Source organism: Drosophila nasuta, chromosome 2L (assembly GCF_023558535.2).
Source record: "Drosophila nasuta strain 15112-1781.00 chromosome 2L, ASM2355853v1, whole genome shotgun sequence".
Classification (NCBI taxonomy): Eukaryota; Metazoa; Arthropoda; class Insecta; order Diptera; family Drosophilidae; genus Drosophila; species Drosophila nasuta.
Genome location: NC_083455.1, coordinates 11,828,920 through 11,836,545, shown reverse-complemented (window position 1 = coordinate 11,836,545; position 7,626 = coordinate 11,828,920). Strand labels below are relative to the sequence as shown.

Genomic DNA, 7,626 nt, shown 5'->3' with positions numbered 1-7,626 from the left:
AATGAATATTTAAATGAATACAATTAGAAGCTTTCAATTTGTGATTGATTTGCTGAACTTTAAGTGATATAAATTGCATGCTGCATGTTCTACATTTACTTATTTTAAGCCTCATATTTCAGAGCATCATCAAATGAAGAAGAATAAATCTAAATTTTGCAGCTTTAAACTAAACGCTTGGCACATTAATTCATTCAAGAAATCATGAAAGTTTGTGTGGGCAGTATAAAAGTATAAGTCAGACTCCAAGATCAATAAAGAAACTAAAATAATAGATTGCAAATGAAAGCAATTAAAACCATTCAGACTTGTTAAATGCTTGACAATAACTTCTCATTCATAACATAATAGTATGTTAATTGGAAGCCATTGCAAACATAAATATTAAACAAATTGCTATTGTTTTTATGAGTCTGCACAAATAAATGCGCAATGACAAAAACTTTAAATTGCGTTAAATGTTGACGCATCATAAAAAATGGAAAACATCGAGTCGAAAGGAGCGGGAGAAAATGGGATAACTTCAACTGCAACTGGGGAAATAGTTAACGCCATTTTTATTTATGACGTAAATACGATGCAGCATATTTCATGCCGACTACAAACTGATAGATACAATGCATTTTCGAGTGGCCTCGTTTTTATACTCACTTTTTCATTTTTTTTCTTTTATATATTGTTTGCATATTCGACGCCTATCAGGCCTGTAAAAGGGAAGGAGGAGGGAGAAGGTATTCGGACTTGGGGACTTGCATTTGATGGGCGCCTGTCAATGCCATACAACAAAAGAAAAACGCTGAAAAATGTGTACAGCTTCGACAGCTGAGCGCAAAAAAAGAGAGATGAGAAGAGAAGAAAGAGAAATGCAAGGAGAGAAGGAAAAAGAACAGATAAATTTATATTCAACCACACACACACACACACCAACACACAAATACACCTACAAGTATAAGCCCACATAAAGCACTCAGAGAGCTGAAACGAGCCTGCATTTAACAATTTATCTGCAGCTGTCAAAATTAAAACCCCATACGGAGCAGCGCCTGATCCAGAAACAGAACCAGAACCAGAACCAGAGCCAGACCAGAGCCAGAGAGCTGGCTATAGATGGCGAACTGGGGAATCGGAAGCAGGAGCAGTGAGCACCGGGCAGCGGCAGCGGGCAGCGAACCACGACGAGTCAATACCCGTGGCAGCCGTAGCAGTGCCCAGGACATAACCCAGTCGCAAGTCAGCTGCAGGCTGCTGTTGCTGCTGCTGCTGTTGTTGCAGCATGGATTTGGAATAAAAAAGAAATAAAGCAAGCCAAAGGAAAGATGCCAGCATTGGATTGGAGGTGGCAGGAATCAACAACGAGGCAAGAGGAGCCCAAGGGGGTCACACAATAATGCCGGTCACAGGATAAGCAAGCCAAAGCCAGGACAGAGAGAGAGAGAGGGACAGCTTCTGCTATTCGAGAGGAGGCGGTGGAGGGGGTGGCACAGTCAATAGCAGCGACTGACTGTAAAAAACGGAAATGGGGCAATCATAAATTTACACAGATATGCAAGTGCCCTGCACTCTGCCTCTGTCTGACTGTCCGTCTGTCTTTGTGTGTGTTTGTATGATTGTAGGTGTGTTTGTGTTGGCTACAACTCTTCCTCTTCCTCTCTTAAACTAACCGCCTACAACAAGACACAAACAGCGCGCAGCAAAAGCAAAACTGCAGCGTTCAACTCAAAAGGAAATCTCTGGGGAATTGCAGGCACTGTGTCTGCAGGGATTAGAGATGAGCACGTGATGCCACCAAGTACAGTCAAGCTTCGCTATCTAACTGCGCAAAATACTAAAACCCATTTCTACATTTTTCAATATCCCATTTTCTCGCTGCTCACGTTTTCATCTCTATTGGCAAACAAAACTGCCCGCAAACAATTCAGCTGCCAAATGGCAAAAGCTGTTGTTGTTTCTAGAGAGGGGGCCAAAGGGAAGGGGAGTGACTGTGCTGTGCACTTCGAGTGGCGTGTCACGGGAACGACTTCGATTTAATGCGAATGCGATGCGTTGCCCTTTGCCATTGCCATTGCCATTGCCTGTTTGCTGTTTGCCTGCCTGGCATGGTATGGCCTGGACTGCTCGAAATATCCTTGTCGGAGATTTGCTGGGCCACAATTCTATTTCTGGTTGTACCCTGGACTACAAATAGACTGTTAGATGGCAGAAATTGCTGATATTGAAATTTGGTACATTCAATATTCATAATATAATATTTCATATATATACGTTTACATTCAAATATTCTACATTCAGTATTTATAATATTTCCTAATTATGCCTTTTTTGGATTTATATTTATATTATATTTTTAAGATTTTCTGTTCTATTTATAAATTAAATTCTATAGAAAATTAATACATCCAAAATAATAAATAAATATATTAACAAGTTTTTGGCACTGATAGATTTAGTTTTCAATTTAATTTATTTTGAATAAATAAAGAAATATACTGTATTAATTATATATTAATCTGTTTAATTTTTATATTTCTTTCTGCCACTATTTCTGACTTAATCTAATTACTAATTTCAATTCGATACATCTTCACAACTGCCACATTATATTTACCTAAATTTCTGTCCATGTTTTTACAAGGTATCTTCAGGTCAACCTTCTCTTTGCTAGTCATTCCTAGCAGCTTTTTTTACTGCCGCTTCGCTGCGTTCGCTGAGCTGAGATTTGTGGTGTGGTGCAAATAGATTTCTAGCGTAGAACATAAATAATACTCACATACACACGTACACTATGCATGTGTGTTGGGGTATAAATGTGTATGTGTGTTTTCTGTTTGCCAGTTGATCCTCTCTCTCGCTGGTTGGCATGCAAAAAACGAAAATCAAAGTGTTTGCATTTGTTCAAATCGCACACAAAAGCAAAACGCAGTTCGCCCCAAAATGGGCGTTGAATTCTTCTTTTTCTTCCTCCCAAGGGTGGACATAGTGGGTGTGGGCGTGGCCATGACAAGGCTATTCTCTTTTAGTCAGGGCTTTGCATGCAAATTTTCAGCGTTCGGGCAAAACGTTTGACATTTGCTCCGTCTCCCCAAAAACTTGAGATAATGTGCCTCCTTTCTCTGTGAGTGTGTGTGTGTGTGTGGATGGGAAACTGGAAAAACTCGAGAGTACACACACACAGCTACATTGTGTTTCAATTTTGCCTTCTTCATTTTTTGCTCTTGCACATTTTTGCATTCAGTTTTTGGCAGTCGCATATTTTACGAAGGGTTTTCTGGCCACGCATAATGATGGCCCCACTTCACAGTCCACAGCTAGGAGCCAACAGTCCTTTAGCCGAGCTGCACTTGTTTTTGTATTCCCGGCAGGATACTGCTTGCGGCATTCAGTCGATCCTTGCATATGCACTTTGCATATCGCCTGGCCACACTGCATTGCATTGCACACTGTTTGCCTATTGGTATCAGTAACAGACATTGCGACAGCGACAGCCAGAGAAAGAGTCAAATGCAAAGTCAGAGGCACTGTCAAATACTGAAAAAAAATAAAGTTATAGATTCAAGATTTTTTTCATAGATCTAAGAATTTTGGTGTAAGAAGTGCGTCAAGAACATGGAAATCGTAAAGTAAGAGAACACGTCTTAATTTAAGGAATATTTGATATGAGACCAAGTTCTTATTAATAGGAGGCAAAAATTTTATAATTTTAAGATTAAAAATCGTATTATAATATAATAAATTTATTTTGTGTTTTTACATGTTTTTTTTTTCTTTTTTTTAATCATTTTACTAGTATATTATTTAATTCGCAATTTTGGTTAGTATGTTATATTTCATAAATTGTTGAGACTAGACTCTACTTACGAACCCAAAGAACAAGGATGAATAAAAACTAGGAATTTATAGAAATTTGAACGTTTTTTTCTAATTTTACGAATTTGTTCCTAAAGTGGTCTTATTTTAAGAAGACAATTTATGAGACGAATGTTCTTAATTTCAGAAACTATTGTTTTTTTCAGTGTACGTGTGTAGTTGCTGTTGAAAGGTAGTTGCCAGTTATGCAACGTTTTGTGGTAATAACACACATTTTTTTTTTGACAACTTCATTAGTAGCAGTTTGAGGTGTAATTAGTACTTTTGCTATTGTCAGGAGACATTTGAATCAGAATGGCAGAACAACACAGACATTTCCTTGGCAAACTAGTAATTGAGAAACTATTTGGCATGTTCTAGTCATAGGTAAATTCAGATACTCTTGTGCCTTTAAGAGCAGTCCAAGTAAAGCAAAGAGCGAACTAGGCAGACATGAATAATCAAAATACATCTCAATTGTGAAATAGGTAAATAAATTATATTATTAGCTTTGGATTATTTAATACATTTACGTTAATTTAGGTAATACATTATTTAAATGTATATAGTGAAATATGTTACTTTCTAAATGTGAAAATCATTTACGTTAGAAACCGCTTCCAATTTTGAAAAAAAACAAAATATTGTGTAATTAATTTGCACACTCGACTGAAGCTTTCTTATTCGTTTTATTTGATTGTAATCTAAGTAAATAAATAACTTTTATAATTTAATAAAATCATGACAGCTATCAAACTGGATACATTTATTAATGTGATTTAAAAATAAAATATTCTAGGGAAACCGACAAAATAAAATACAATACAAAATTACAGAGAAAGTTTATTTAGTGCGACCATTTGTTATACTTTGTTATTTTAATACCCCATGTGAAGAAATCCACAAATCACTCAGAATTATCCCCAAGCTAAAAGTTTGATGAAATCAGAGATCAACGCATGTTGACTTTAATTTATGCAAACCATTTGATAATTGCGAAATGAAACTCATGAGAGAGCGATATGAAAATCTGTTGACTGATTGTCTGCCTTGAGGCTGGAGCAATGAAAACATTCAGAGTTGAGTTGAGTTCATATTCAAATACCCAGAGCATTGCATTTTTAAAGGTAAACACTGAACTAGGCTGCTAACTGAAAACTAAAACTCAAACAACTGCAGTGTGAGAGAGCTATAGCAAAACTCAAAGTGGAATGCCAGCCACAACTCCAACTCCAACTCCAACTTCTCGAGTTACAGCTCCGTCTGGAGGCAGTTGGTAATCCCCAAGTGCTGCTGAACACGAGTATAACACACGTAATGCATATTTAAACATTTGCTGATAGCAAATGACAAAGGTGGTGCCCAGGAGAATGAGAGAGCGAGAGAGAGGGAGAGAGAGAGAGAGCGAGTGAGTGGCAAAACAATGTGTGGCTAGAAGCAGGCAATAAAGTGGAGTGGAGTTTGGGTAAATGTTTGGCCAACTTAAACCTTAATCAATGCAAAAGTTTTTGGCCTAATCGCTCTCAATTATTCAAGTGAAACGTGGCATTTAACAAGTACGTGAGCCAAGCCACTCACCTGAAGAGCGACGACTGTCGAGGAGGAGCAGGATGAGGAGAAGCTGTTCCATGTGCTGGTCCTTAACGAAGCAGAACTTTCGCTCTCAGGCAGAAAGCTGAAGCACTCAAGTCTTACCTGGCGACGGCGGCCTGTTAAGTGCCACACACAAGCTGAGTATTATGTATGTGTGTGTGTGTGTGTTGCCAGGGTTAATAATAATCATATTTAACTAGAGCGCACTGTACTCGCAAGCTCCTCGCTTTGGCGAGGACAAAGTTGCAAGCGGAAACGGAAGCGACAACTACAACTACAACACGAGGTAGAAAGCTGACTGAGCTGAACTGAACTGGACATAGTCAAATGCCAAACGATGTGTGTCTTTCTCTCTCGCTGTGTCTTTCTCTATGCTATAAGCCTTTTGTATCCATAGTGACTAAGAGAGATGCAAGTGCAAGGCAGGAGGTGGAAGGCAGAAGAGTCACTAAACTGTAACTGGAATTACTGAAAACTATTCACACACAAAAATATTGTTCATGCTGCACACAAAAATTGAAAATTTTCTACTTTTGCCTGAAATCGGAGCAGAGCAGAGAAGAGCAGCAAAAACTTTGTCTGGTTACAACACGCTGAACAGGTAAGCCAAGCTGCAACCGCTGCCCCCTCCCCAGCCATCCCCTCGAAGTGAAAAGGGTACGGATGCGGACTACTGGCTGATGAAAAGTCAGGAAGTAAAGTTTTACGGTTCACATAAAAGCTGAAATGTTCATACAATCAGCATGAATTATAACTCGGATGCGGATTAATAGTTGGCCAGCTACATACATATATATATATATTTGAATGGGCTTGTATGTAGGTGTATTTGTATGCGGTTGTTCAGGTGTGCGAGGATTTTGATTTTGATTTGGCTTTGGCTACTATTGCAGCTTATTCGCTTTTAGTGCAATTGTAGCCAGATTTTGCTCAAAACCTCGTGAAATGTTTGAGAGCTTTTGTATACTGCATTTTGAATGCAACATTTCGCATATAAATTCTAATTAAATTTTGGAAATTGATAGGAATTGTCAATGCTGCCCAATTGATGCCATGAATTCAGTGATGACAGTTCGTTTATTAATCATTAATTAAAATGAAATGATGGAAAATTATATGATATGTTAGAGTTTTATGATTTTGATTGAAAATCTGCTAGAGTTGAGTAACTTTTCATTAGAGCGCATTTCAATGAAAAGACAAATTTCAGCAATAATTGAATTTAAACATTCAAATAGAATACAAAGTATTTCAATTTGCATGCAAGTTAAAATATTCTTTGAGATTATGGGTAGCGGGTATAAAATGCTGCAACTAAGTAATTACATTTTAAATTTGGTAAATGTTTTAGTAATTTATTAAGAATTACGTTCGAAGCATGTGAACAATTTAAATGTGCGTCTCTGCGTTGTATTCCCTTTATAGCAAATGAAACGCTCGACGTCCTCTGGTCGTGACCATAAATTAGAAATGCTGCGTTGGCACGACACCAAAAAGAATTCAGCATCAACATCAACATCAACAGCAGCAAGAGAAGCAGCATCAGCAAATATTTGCAGCACGTTTTTCGTTTACATATCAGCTTGACAAGTTTTGCATTACGATTAAGATGTACAGCAGGCGACGCCTACAACAATAACAGCAACGACAACGACAACAACAGCAACAGCAAATACTAACGACAAGAACAACAATAAAACAACGTTATCAACACCTTGGCCAAGAGAGCAGCCACTGTTGTCAGGATTTGTGGGTGGAGCGAGGAACGAGGAACGAGGATTCAACCGAGATGGAGACGGAGATGGAGACAAAGTCGGAGTTCAAGTCATGAGTGAGATTTATGTGTTTTGCTTGGCTGCGATTTGCTTAGCTATTCTGCTCATTCTCTCTCTGTGTGTGTGTGACAATAAAACAAAACAAAACTTGCGATTAGATGGCAGTTATGACTGTGAAGAGCAGAAGGGGGCGGAGGAACGTCGCATAAATATCAGCTGCAAACGTGGCAAACATCGAATGCCAAATATTTTGACGTATTTCAATGGCTAGCCACATTCGAGGGCGGGTCAAAGGGAATTCTTCCCCCCTCCCATATATAACGCACACTCACAGACACACAGACACACCTACACAATGGTCATTATGGCCACAAATGTCCAAAGAAATGAAGGCAACGTTGCTGCCTCCCCTTAC

The 7,626-nt window shown here is 38.4% G+C and overlaps 1 long non-coding RNA gene across 2 annotated transcripts; it reads left to right on the top strand.

Moving 5' to 3' along the window:
- The first annotated feature begins 4,643 nt into the window (after positions 1-4,643).
- On the top strand, positions 4,644-6,730 carry LOC132796049 (uncharacterized). Of its 2 annotated transcripts, XR_009633493.1 has the most exons (5): positions 4,644-4,970; positions 5,023-5,308; positions 5,380-5,584; positions 5,637-5,775; positions 5,834-6,730. It is a non-coding gene; the product is annotated as an uncharacterized LOC132796049 (long non-coding RNA). The 2 variants fall into 2 exon arrangements; XR_009633492.1 differs by having other exon boundaries at positions 5,637-6,730.
- Positions 6,731-7,626: the final 896 nt, after the last annotated feature.